Source organism: Odocoileus virginianus, chromosome 9, assembly GCF_023699985.2.
Source record: "Odocoileus virginianus isolate 20LAN1187 ecotype Illinois chromosome 9, Ovbor_1.2, whole genome shotgun sequence".
NCBI classification, from domain to species: domain Eukaryota; kingdom Metazoa; phylum Chordata; class Mammalia; order Artiodactyla; family Cervidae; genus Odocoileus; species Odocoileus virginianus.
In genome coordinates this window covers 10,050,645-10,062,790 of record NC_069682.1, presented here as the reverse complement: position 1 = coordinate 10,062,790, position 12,146 = coordinate 10,050,645, and positions in this window count along the sequence as shown.

The window sequence follows — 12,146 nt, the reverse complement described above, 5'->3', positions numbered from 1 at the left end:
TAGGAAGCAACCTAAATGTCCATTAACAGAGGAAGAGATGAAGAAGATGTGGTACATATTTACAATGGAATATTACTCAGCCATGAAAAGGAACAAAATTGGGTTATTTATAGAGATATGAATGGACCTAGAGACTATCATACAAAGTCAGTCAGAGGAAAAACAAATACTGTATGTCAATGCATATATATGGAATCAAGAAAAATGATACAGATAAACCTATTTGCAAACTGTAAGTAGAGATGCACATGTAGAGAACTAATGTCTGGGGGTGAGGGGAAGGGGTGGGATGAATTAGGAGATTGGGATTAACACATACACACTACGGATTCTATATATAAAATAGGTAACAAATGAGAACCTATTTGCTCTGTTCAGTGCCCTGTGGTGACCTAAACGGGAGGGAAACCCCAAAGAGAGGGCATTTATGTATATGCATTATAATTGGTTCACTTTTCTATACAGCAGAAACACAACATTGTAAAGCAAGTATATTCCAGTAAAAATTAACTTTAAAAATTCAGAATCTAACAAACCATGAAAAAGTAGATAACACAGCTGTTTTTAAAATGAGCACAGAGCCAGCAGTCCTATAATTACTAATCCTGTTTTGAATCAGCTTAGCATTCTCCTCCAAAACCACCTTACTACGCCACTCAGAGGGTACCCCACCATCCCCCTAGAGACAGACCACATCAAAATGGCAACACAGTGAGCGAAGAGCCTGCTGACACGTTTAACGGTGGAGGAGGAAGACAGTGTCAGGATAGAGGCTGGCATAAAATATTTCAAATCATTCCATCCCATGTGTTTTTATTAAAAAACTGTGGAGCGCAACAATAAAAACCCATGCCACCAAATTACCCATCACCAGTGTGTGTGTGTGGGGCGGTGGGGGGGGGGGGTGTCTATGCATTGTCTTCAGATTTTTCCCACCAGAAGTCCACCACCCAATTTCTCTAGATATTATTATCCTACTATTTTTTTCCCAATCATATTTCTATTCCCTGCCAAATACGTGGTTTCAGAATGTGGTGCTTAGTCACTCAGTCATGTCTGACTCTTTGTGACCCCACAAACAGTAGCCCACCAGACTCCTCTGTACAGAGGATTCTCCAGGCAAGAATTCTGGAGTGGGTTGCCATTTCCTTCTCCATGGTAGGATTTTGTGATACGAGGTGTGTTTCTTGTGATTCTTAGTTGCTACTCTAACTCACTGTGCAACTGGAAATCCTCTGACACTCTATCGAAAATAAAGTCCAGTGGGACTTCCCTGGCAGTCCAGTGGCTAAGTATCTGCCTTGCAATGCAGGAGACATGGGTTCGATACTTGCTGGGGGAACTAAGATTCCACAGGCCTCAGGGCAACTTAGCCTGAGCCCTGTGTGACACAGTGAAGATTCGTGTGCCACAACTAAGGCCTGACACAGCCAAATAAGTAAATAAAAATAAATATTTAACAAAAATAATAATAAAAGAAATAACGTCCAGCACTTCACAGTTCTGAATTAGACCAGTCTTGCATAAGACAAAACAAAGAAGGAAATAAACTTAATTAAAAGTGAAGTGACTTGCCAAGACCAAGAGGCAGACGATCAAATTGGAGGAAATGAGGAATTCTGCAGGGGATGGATTATTACGTAGGGTTTCATTTCAGAACAGTAAAGAAGACATTGAAAGCATTGGCTTATCCATAACTAGGATGCTCCTACCCCCTGATCAGTGAGGGAGGGGAAACTGTGAGAGGGGAAACTGTGCTGGTCTGTCTGATCTTGGGCTGGGAAAAGAATATGCAGAAAAAGCCGGGTTAATTATGTGCTGGAGTCAAAACCTGAAAAAATAACTAGAATGAAAGAACAATCAGGTAAAGTTAGCATCTCCAACTTCAAACTACCCTATGGTGCAGCCACTCTGATGACTTGCTTGCTTTTTTTTTTTTGCATTTTTTGTACCACAATGACCTACATGAGGAGTAACCTACAAATGCATATGAAACTTAACAGCAGACTTGTGAAAAGTCTGATGAGGAAAATGAAATACTGCAGGGAGCCAAGGGTTTGGGATACACCAGTTACTGTAAGGCAATAATAAAAGCAGGATGATGATCTGACAGGCGTGCTGTGAAATGATTATGACTATATTGAGGCTACTTTGGTATTTTGTTTAAAATGGACCCTGCTGTAATGAACACTGAGAACCTCACCTAATGAGGAGAAAATAGGTGCCTGTTCTCAGAAGCACAGGTGTGGACATTGGGGTCCCTTGTTCTGAAAATAATGTAAGACTCCAGAGCTCTAGATCCATGAAAAAGCAATACTGCTTCTTCCTGGCTTCTGATGAAAAGCTCAGGTGTTTGCCAAACGCGCCCACCTGGAGGAGGAAGAGGGTGGAGGATGGCCTTCGGGGGACGGCAGCAGGAAGGGAAGCGTGTAGACGGAGGACTGGAAATGTGTGGGTCAGCGGTTCCGAAACGGCTCTGCTTCCAGTTCACTGTGAAACTCTGAACAAGTCATTCAGTCCTCAGGGGCCTCAAAATGAGGGAGGGTCAGAAAGATGCTATCTCAGGGCCCTTTAAGTTTGAGCGTTTTCTGGTTCTAGTCTGAATCAAAATCCTGAGCAGCCACAAAGGTTGGTGAGCAATACTTTCCACACACACAGATACTCCCCGATTCCACCCTTTGCAGGCATGAGGGCACCTGTGGGCCCCCTCTTCCCCTCTCGGCACCCCCTTCCTCAACCTGGGCCCCTGCACGCTCCCCGCTCAGATACCCAGTGTTCACCTGCTGCCCAGAGACCCCCACCAGGACCCCAGCAGGAGACACTTCTGAGAGTTGGCTCTCAGAAATAGTAACGTCCAACTCTGCATTCCCCTTCGCGAACAGTGGCCAAAATCATGTCAAATTCATAATCAAGTTTTAATAAATGGTGAATCTGTTGGATAATGATATTACTATTTGCTTCCTATTTTAGAGTGTACAAAGGACTTTCACATCAAACTCTTTTCTTACAAAAGCCTTCTGAAATTGGATTGTAAATGTATCTATTTGATAGGTGAGGAATCAGGACTTCCCTGGTGGTCCAGTGGCTAAGACTCCATGCTCCCAATGCAGGGGGCCTGGGTTCAATCCCTAGTCAGTGAACTAAATCCCACATGTTGCAACTAAGAGTTTACATGCTGCAAATAAGGCCTAGCACAGCCAAATAAATAAATATTTGGGGGAACTCAACCTGGTGCTCTGTCACAATCTAGAAGGGTAGGAGGTGGGAGGGAGGTTCACAAAGGGGGGAACATATGTATACCTACAACTGCTTCATGTTGTTGCTTGGCAGAAAAAAACTCTGCATTTATCCATCCTCCAATCAAATTAAAAAAAAAAAAAGTTTAGGAATCTGAAACTCAGAGACACAGAAAATAGTCACCAAGTGGAGACTAAAACCCAGATTTCTCAGCATCCAGTCTTGCTTTGTTCCAGACTATACTCAGCCTTCCTGCTGTATCTCCCCATCAGGGATATAAAGACTTTTACACCAACTCTCAAGTTCAGAAGTCACACCTGGTCTCACCTTTTCCACGTCTAGGGAAAAGAAACATGGAGAGATGGTCTCATGGAGGCCTGGCCCTCTTAACAGCACCCTCAATTCTCTCCCATGCTGTACTTTCATATGGACTCAATCTTGCCAACAGAAATGAGAACTTTTCCTTGGGCCCCGGTCAAAGGTGTTGGGAAAGGGACATCTGGGTTTCTTTTAGGAAGACATGGATTCAAGAGTTCAGCTGTTCTAAGGGAGCCTTCCCTGCTCATGTGGACAAATGAGGAGGCATGGGTACTTCCTGTGCAAAAGATGTGGGCCATTAAGGGTGATGCTATTTTTAGGTGTGAAAAGTTAAGCAATTATATTATAAAATAAATAAAATTTTTAAAACATACAGTTTAAAAACCTTTACACCTTTTACATCAAAAGAAAGGGGTTCTTAAAGAAGTTACTCTCTAGGGTTTGGTCCTTGGTTGGGAAGTTGTGGAGTTTTGGTATTTTTTGTTAAATGCTTTAAGAATCTTGGTCCAGAGCCAGTGATGCTGCGCCAGTTTCTTAACTTGCTTGTTAGCAGGACCACACGGAGCAGCTGCTCAACTGGGGCTTTGCCCAGTGATGCTGAGGTGTAGAAGTGGCAGCCAGACACGGGCAGCCAGAGAGGACGGGCCTTTGCATGTGTCCAGAAAGTGTAGTCACAGATTTCAGGATTCAGAGCATCTGTCCTGGGTAGACTCACCCACGACTCCCAGGAGAAGAGGCATCAGCTTTTATCACCTGCCCTGCCCAGGAAATGCCAGGATCCACTCAGACAGCCCAAGACAAGGTAGATTTCTCCTGCCAGTCCTTCCTTTTTACTTACCCTCTTCCGATTTGGGAGAGAGGGCAGAGGGCAGAAACCATGGTTACTGAGCCAGAAAAGACAACATAAGCCTGGGTAAGCGATGAAGCCTGGAGAGGAAGCCTGCCTGTTTCTCTCCTTCTCACCCATGCAGCATACTCAGCCCACCTGAACCAGAGGAGAGAGAACAGACACTTTGAATGGATTTGCAATTATCTCATGTCAGATGGTAAAGAATCTGCCCACAATGTGGGAGACCTGGGTTCGACCCCTGAGTTGGGAACACCCCTTGAAGGAGGGCATGGCAACCCACTCCAGTATTCTTGCCTGGAGAAACCCCATGGACAGAGAAGCCTGGTGGGCTGCAGTCCATGGGGTCAGAGAGTAGGACACAGCTGAAGAGACTCAGTACTCATGCATGACACCACACAGTTAAGTTGCTGAAATGAGGCTCAAGGGAAGACTAGAAGTGACCAGAGGACATTTTCAATCACCTAAAAATAACCAGAAAAGTCACAGGACCTAGGAGACTTCAGAAGCTGGAAGAATTAGCCCCACAAAGCAGGTCTGAATGGATGGTAGACCAAAAATAATAAGAAATGGTTCTTGCTTCATTTTACCCTGAGTTCTGTTTCTTTACACGCAAACATGTATTGAAGCCAAGATAAGGTTGCACGTGACATCACAGCACCTGTGAGAGATCTCGGCTGCATCAGTGATCTGCCTTTTGTCACCGACCCTGCCACCCTGGAAGGGGCTTAATAAATATTTGCTCAATGAATGAATGCATTGGACCATAGGTGAGCACCCAGTTATGATCACCCATCAATGTGTGCAGCTGGTTGACAAGAAGGCTTGGTGGGAAGTATTTTGCCCAACAGGGACTGATTAATCTTTGGTATCAGATTCTCTGTCTTGGGGAATTTTAGAAAGATGCAAAAACCAGTGGAGCAAGAGAGGAAATGTCAAACCAGAGGCCACAAGGGAGGAAGGGGATGAAGAGCAGAAGCTGGGAGATAGAGAGCAACCGAAGAGGCAAGGAAGGAGGGCTTGGTCTGTCCCCGTAACCCCTGGAGCAGTGACCAAGAGCCAACGACCTGTCCTGTGTGCACCTGGAGTTGCTCTAACATCCTGGAGTTATCGAGGGGTCTGTAGGCTGTGGGGTATTTTGAAGACAGCCCTGAGGTCAACCCTGTGTAGGCCCTTTAACTCACCAAACCCACTCTCACTCACTCCGGGAGCCATCTTGGCAGAGGAGGGGCCCGCAGTCCGAAGGCGGGCCCAGAACTCTGCTTCCTGGATGCCGCCATTCCCGCAGCGATGCTGGCTGGTCTCCATGAAGGCTGACAACGGGGAAGAGTCCTGGCTGCCTGTTTCTCCGTGTTTCCCCCAAAGCCCTGAGCCCAGAGAGCCCTGAGTGTGTCTCTGGGGTGGGTGTGTGTGTATGTGAGTGAGACAAAGACAGAGATTAGCTAAATCCTTACACATCAAACCACACCGCGATTAGCATCAGATAGGCTGAGTCACAGTTCCTGCATACCTACTGTGTATTCCTGGCCCAGAACTTTCACTCATGTTCTCCTACCAGCCTGAAAGGCCCTCTCACATCTTTTAAACAACCCCAAAACCAACTGACCTCCCCACAAGACCCAGCTGAAGCTCCAACCTCCTGCATGAGGCCTTTGTGGCCGCGTCAGGAGACACTGCTTGAGGACGCTCCCTCCATATTCTGCCTTTTAAATTGACAAGAGTTGAAAGCAGGCTTGAACAACCAGAGTCCAGAGACCCTTGGGGTGGAGTAGGTACCTCCCGAGGCAGTTCATGTATAGCCCAGGACTCACTGTCAGAGAAGTGCACTCAGAGGGTGTGAGTTGCTCTGGGGGCCCATCTGGCAGGTGGGGTGACATCCCCCAGGGAGACAGGGAAGGCGTATATTTCCGTCTCCAAGTCCTCTGCCTTCTGTGTCATTTCTCTTGTTGATGAAGCTTTGGGAGTAGAATTCATCATGAGAATGCAGTCACTTCATTGACTGATGTGGCTGTTGGGCCAGCCCCCAGCTGGCAAATGGGGAGTCAAAGATTTCCTTATGGAAACATCTTGCCAAGTACCGTGCTAAGGGCTTTGTAGACATTTTTTCCACTTAGAACAACCCTATAAGGACAGTATAATCGCTCCCATTTTATAACTAAGGACACTGAGGCTTGGAAAGATTCTATATTTTGTCCAGAGTCTGTAAAAAAAAAAAAAAAAGAGCATTTGATTGCAACACCTGTGCCCTCTATCAGACGACGCATCAAGGCCAAGCAGGTGGGTTCTGAAGTCAGACTGCCCAATTCACACCCCAGCTTCACCACCACATAACCTTGAACTGGTCACTTAAATGCTGGGCCCCAGTGCCCTCATGTCTCAGAGGAGGACAACAGGGCCAGTGTTAACAGGGACATGATGAGAAGTAAATGAGATATAACTTGCAGAGCTCTTAGAAGACCACCTAATGTATACTAGGCAGCCACTAATCCATCAACATTGTTATTATACTATATTGTTATAACACTATATTATTGTTATAATATTCCCAACAAAGAATCTAGAGACCTCTTTCATGGGAAAAATAATTCCATCAGAATAATTTCTATCTGAATTAATTCTGTCTGAATTCTATCACCAAAGGAGGGGACCAAACTTAAACAAGCAAACACACACACAAAAAAACATAAACTCAACCTGATTGATCATACATAACTATAAAACCAAAGATGTGGTTTGTAAAAGTTAATGCAAGTAAATGATAAAAAAACAATATTAAAATTAACAACACTAATTTTACATGACAATGACATCAAAAGACTGAAACTAAATCAATACTCCCAATGTAACTGTGTCCTGATGACCACAGTGTAAAATCTTTTGCATTTATCATGGTTATATGACCTCATGCACACAGCGTGATGGCTCAATCCATCCACTGCTTTTCCCTACTGCAATTATAAAAGAGGAATCAGTTATGTGTCTTGATGCATTTGACCTTCATTTATCATAAATTCGCAGGCACACCTCAGCTCTTTTGCACATGACAAAGTAATTCCATCGAGGCCAACATAACCCATGAACAATGCACCACAAGGTCTGTGTTGCAACACCACCTGATGGAACTTTCTGGAACAATGCACCACAAGGTCTGTGTTGCAACACCACCTGATGGAACTTTCTGCAACCTTAGAAATGTACAAGGTGCTCTGCAAAATGACAGCCAGTCATCATATGTAGCTGCTGTTTGAAATGTGGCTGAGGATGGTACTCAGTTACAGGCAGTCATCTGTATGACCCTTAATTCATATAAAAACTATACACATACCTACCAGAATAACATACATACATATGTGTGTACAGACATAAAACTTTCAAATGTGTAGCAAGAATCTTCAGACCACTGGTAATTTTCTAGTTTGCAGGATGCTACACTATAGTACACTGCATTCTTTCTATTGAGAAGATTCTTTCAGGTCCAGCCCTAGATGCCAAGGTCTCTGCTCCCCAGACCAGACCTGGTAGTGGGTCAGAGGTAGAGAGTCTAAGAATAATATTGCCATATCCTGGATTTACCAAGCCATGCCAGGAGTTTGGGGGTTACATTTTAAGAGAGACCTCAAAGAACTAATGCTCTTTGAGGGGAGGGTTAGCAAAAGAGTAAAGAGAAACCAAATTAAGTCAGACCAGAAAAGTCAAAAGAACTAGAAAGTCGTTCAGTCGTGTCCGACTCTTTGCAACCCCATGATGTATACAGTCCATGAAATTCTCCAGGACAGAATACTGGAGTTGGTAGCCTTTGCCTTCTCCAGGGGATCTTCCCAACCCAGGGATCAAACCCAGGTCTCCCTCATTGCAGGCAGATTCTTTACCAGCTGATCCACAAGGGAAGCCCAAGAATACTGGAGTTGGTAGCCTATCCCTTCCCCAGTGGATCGTCCCAACCCAGGAATTGAACTGGGGTGTCCTGCATTGCAGGCGGATTCTTTACCAAGTGAGCTATCAGGGAACTAGAGATGTCGCTAATTATTAGAGAACTGCAAATCAAAATTACAATGAGATATCACCTCACACCAGCCAGAATGGCTTTCATCAAAAAATCCACAAACAATAAATGAACAATCAATTATAAAATGGGAGGGTGTGGAGAAAAGGGAACCCTCCTACAGTGTTGGTGGGAATGTAAATTGGTACAGCTACTACAGAGAAGAGTATGGGTGCTCCTTAAAAATTTAAAAATAGAGCTACCATATTACCTTGCAATCCCACTCCTGAGCATATTTCCAGAGAAAAACATGATCCAAAAGGATACGTGCACCCCAGTGTTGACTGCACCAATATTTAACAATAGCCAAGGTATGAAAGCAACCTAAATGTCCTTTGGCAGATGAATGGAAAAAGAAGATGTGGTAAATATACACGATGGAATATTACTCAGCCATTACAAAGAATGAAATAATGCCATTTGCAGCAACATGAATGGATCTAGATTGTTATACTGAGTGAAGTAATCCAGAGAAGGAGAAATACCATTTAATATCCCTTATATGCAGAATCTAAAAAGAAATGATACAAAAGAATTTGCAAAAGAGTGATGGAGAATGAACTTATGGATGCTGAGGGGGACAGTTAAGCAGTTTGGGATGGACATGCACACATTGCTGTATTTGAAATGGATAACCAACAAGGACCTACTTTTCAGCACAGGGGACTCTGCTCAAAGCTAGGTGGCAATTTGGACAGGAGAAGGTTTGGGAGAGAAGGGATACATGTGCACGTGTGGGTGAGACCCTTCAGTGTTCACCTGGACTGTCACAGCGTTGTTCATTGGCCACACCCCAATATAAAATGAAAAGTTCAAGAGAAATTAAAGCAATTTAGGACACCAAAAGTTAAAAAAAAAAAAAAAGAATTGGGGATGTGTGGCTTGGAGAAGACAGTCTAGAAAAGGAAAGGAAAAGCTGTGATCCTGTGGTCCAATGTTTGGAGGCTGCAGTTACAGGGAGCAAAAATAACACGTTTCAGTTCACTTGAAATTAGAGAAAACAGAACACTGGCACGAGTGAAAATGAGATGGACCATAATTAGTATAAGATAACACGTGTGGGCTGTATCTCAACCAAAACTAAAAAGAAAGACTCTTCCAGTGACCATGCTGTCTACATGAATAAAGACACAGGGTGCATTGAACACAGTCTTCATTCACTTCCTTCTTAAAGTCACTTAATTTTTAAAAGAAAGATACATTCTTTAAAAGAACAAAGTGGGCAAGGAAAGAAACAACAGAGGTGAGAGATGTTAGCAAATTTGGAAGCTGGAAAGCAGTTGAAGGAGACTTGGCAAAGTCAAGACAGAAATCCTTAAACTGAGACCTATTTATCCTGTAGAATCTCAGAAGGGAACAGAAATGTGAATTTGACAAAAGACCCTTTAGGTATAAGGTGGAGATGAAGATGGAGGTAAAGGTTGAAACTCTTTAAAGGGAGGAAGATTTTCTGGGCAGCTTCTCCATGCAGCCAAGATTCTACCCTGAGAGCCAGCAGAGAACTAGAGATTTGCTCTTCTAGAAAGGGTGACCTTGATTGAGAAGATCTGGACTTACAAACCCTTCCCACCCTGCAGTGGAGGATGCAGAGAAGTCATGATAACAAAAAGTGGGAGATTAAGTTAAAGCCCACGGATTTACTGGGGAGACCATCCCCCACCTCAGTCCCTCAGTTCATTTCCAAAGTAATTATTTCTCCCATGGCTGGATACTATAGGATTTCTTTTTGAGAAAACCAATCAGCCCAAGAGAAAAGGCCAGGAGATCCATCCATTTAGGGACCTCCACTGAGGGTAAAGGGCCCCTTTATTGCTAAGTGAGCCTACTAATGTATAAGCCCATTTCAAGATCTCAGACTTCCTAATCATCATCTTAGTGTTTCACCAAAATATAAACAGATAACTAAACCCCGAAGCACTTGAACAAAAGCGCTAGCCTAAAAGGCAGAAACCGAAATAACTTAAAAAAAAAAAACTGAGAGAAAATAAAAACAACAGATATGAGGAACAGAAGAAAACTAAATAATAACAGCAATAATTATCATCTTCAGAAATACAAAAGGAAGCATTGTGTCCATAGTACATCCATGAACAAAATGTATGCTATAAAAATGCAAACAGCATTCAGAGAAGAAAAAACTATTTGGGAAATTTAAAACATTGCTAAGAGAAATTTTTTAAAAACTTTATAGGTTGGAAATAAAGCTAAATCTTCCAGAAAAAGGAAAGCTTAGAAATGTTAGAAAAAAAGTTTCAGGGCTAAAGTTCAATGTCCAAATAAAGGAGTTACAGAAGGAGAAACAAGAAAAGGGAGGAAGTTCTGAAAGAAATAGTACAAGAGAATAACTCAGAGCTGAAATGCTGTTTTCAGCTTGAACAGACTATTTTGATACCCAGTAAATTTAATGGAAAAAAAACCTTCTCATCAGAGCACATAATAAAGAAATTTCATAACACGGATGACTTGGATAGAGGGGTGGGAGAGGGAAGGAGAAAGTTGATCCAAAAACCTTTCATAGAGAAGAAAGGGGCTACCTACAATTGCTGACTGTTTATAATGCTGAAAGCTATAAAACAATGGAACAAGGTCTTCAAAACCCTGAGAGAAAACAAATTTGAACATATAATTCAATAACTCATCAAATCTCCATATTCCAAGTATGGAGTTTTATGTTCAAATTTGCTTGAAGAAAGGAAGAGTGGAACTATATGTAACTTTGTTCTGTCTTTTCCAAGTCTCCTGGAAATTATTATCATAGTTTCATAATTTTTTTAAAAAAGAGAGAAAAAAAGAAAGGAAGAAAGAGGAAATGAGACAGGAGGGACAAAAGAAAGAAAGAAGCAGGCTCCTTGGGATGAAGGAAGTTCCCTGGAGCTGGGAGTAATCAAGCAGAATGAATAGCCACTTATTCAGAGGGATTTAGAGGGTTTTCAAACTTAAGATTCTCCTTGTGATGGAACCAGTCACCAAATCTCCCTATAAACTCCAAGATTCTATAAGGAGCCAACAGAGTTTGGATGAAGAAGGTTCTGGAACCGAGTACCAACAGTGGGTGAGGGTCAGTGAGCACCCTGAAAGGAGTAGCAGACAGGTTCCCCTCCCACTGCCTGTAGTATCCCAAGGAGCTGGGGAGAGAAAAGGAGAGGGAAGGAAGCTGGCTGAGCTCTCTGTTTCTTTTAAGGAAGTCAGAGAGGCCCTGATGATGGGAGAGGGAACACATGGGGTTTACACCAGAGAGTGCTCTAAACATATCTGTGAGCTCTCAGGTTGTAGCATTCTCCAGTAAGAGACAAATACCAAGAAATATTACCATACTAAAAAATTTTTCATACTCAAAGTCTGATTCTGCCTCACAGATTTGGGGGCTGCACCTTTTCCTTTCTTTTTAATAAACCCAAAGTTTCTCTGAATTCACATGTGATCCTTTACAATGCAAACAGCAGCATGCAATTAATTTGAAAACAGGATGTTGTTATTTGGAAAAAGTCAGTTTAAAATCCAAACTGGAAGAGGATTTCTTTGCCATGGCTCATAGTAATGACCACGCTTTTTTTTTTTTTTCCAGTGCCGCAGGCTTTAAGCAGCTTTCGGCGTCCAATCAAAGACACAAATCTGAAAAACAAGTGGAAAATCTAAGTCCAACAAAGCCTACTCAGATTTCAGTCTGTATTTCAAAACAACAACAGATGACATCCACCCATC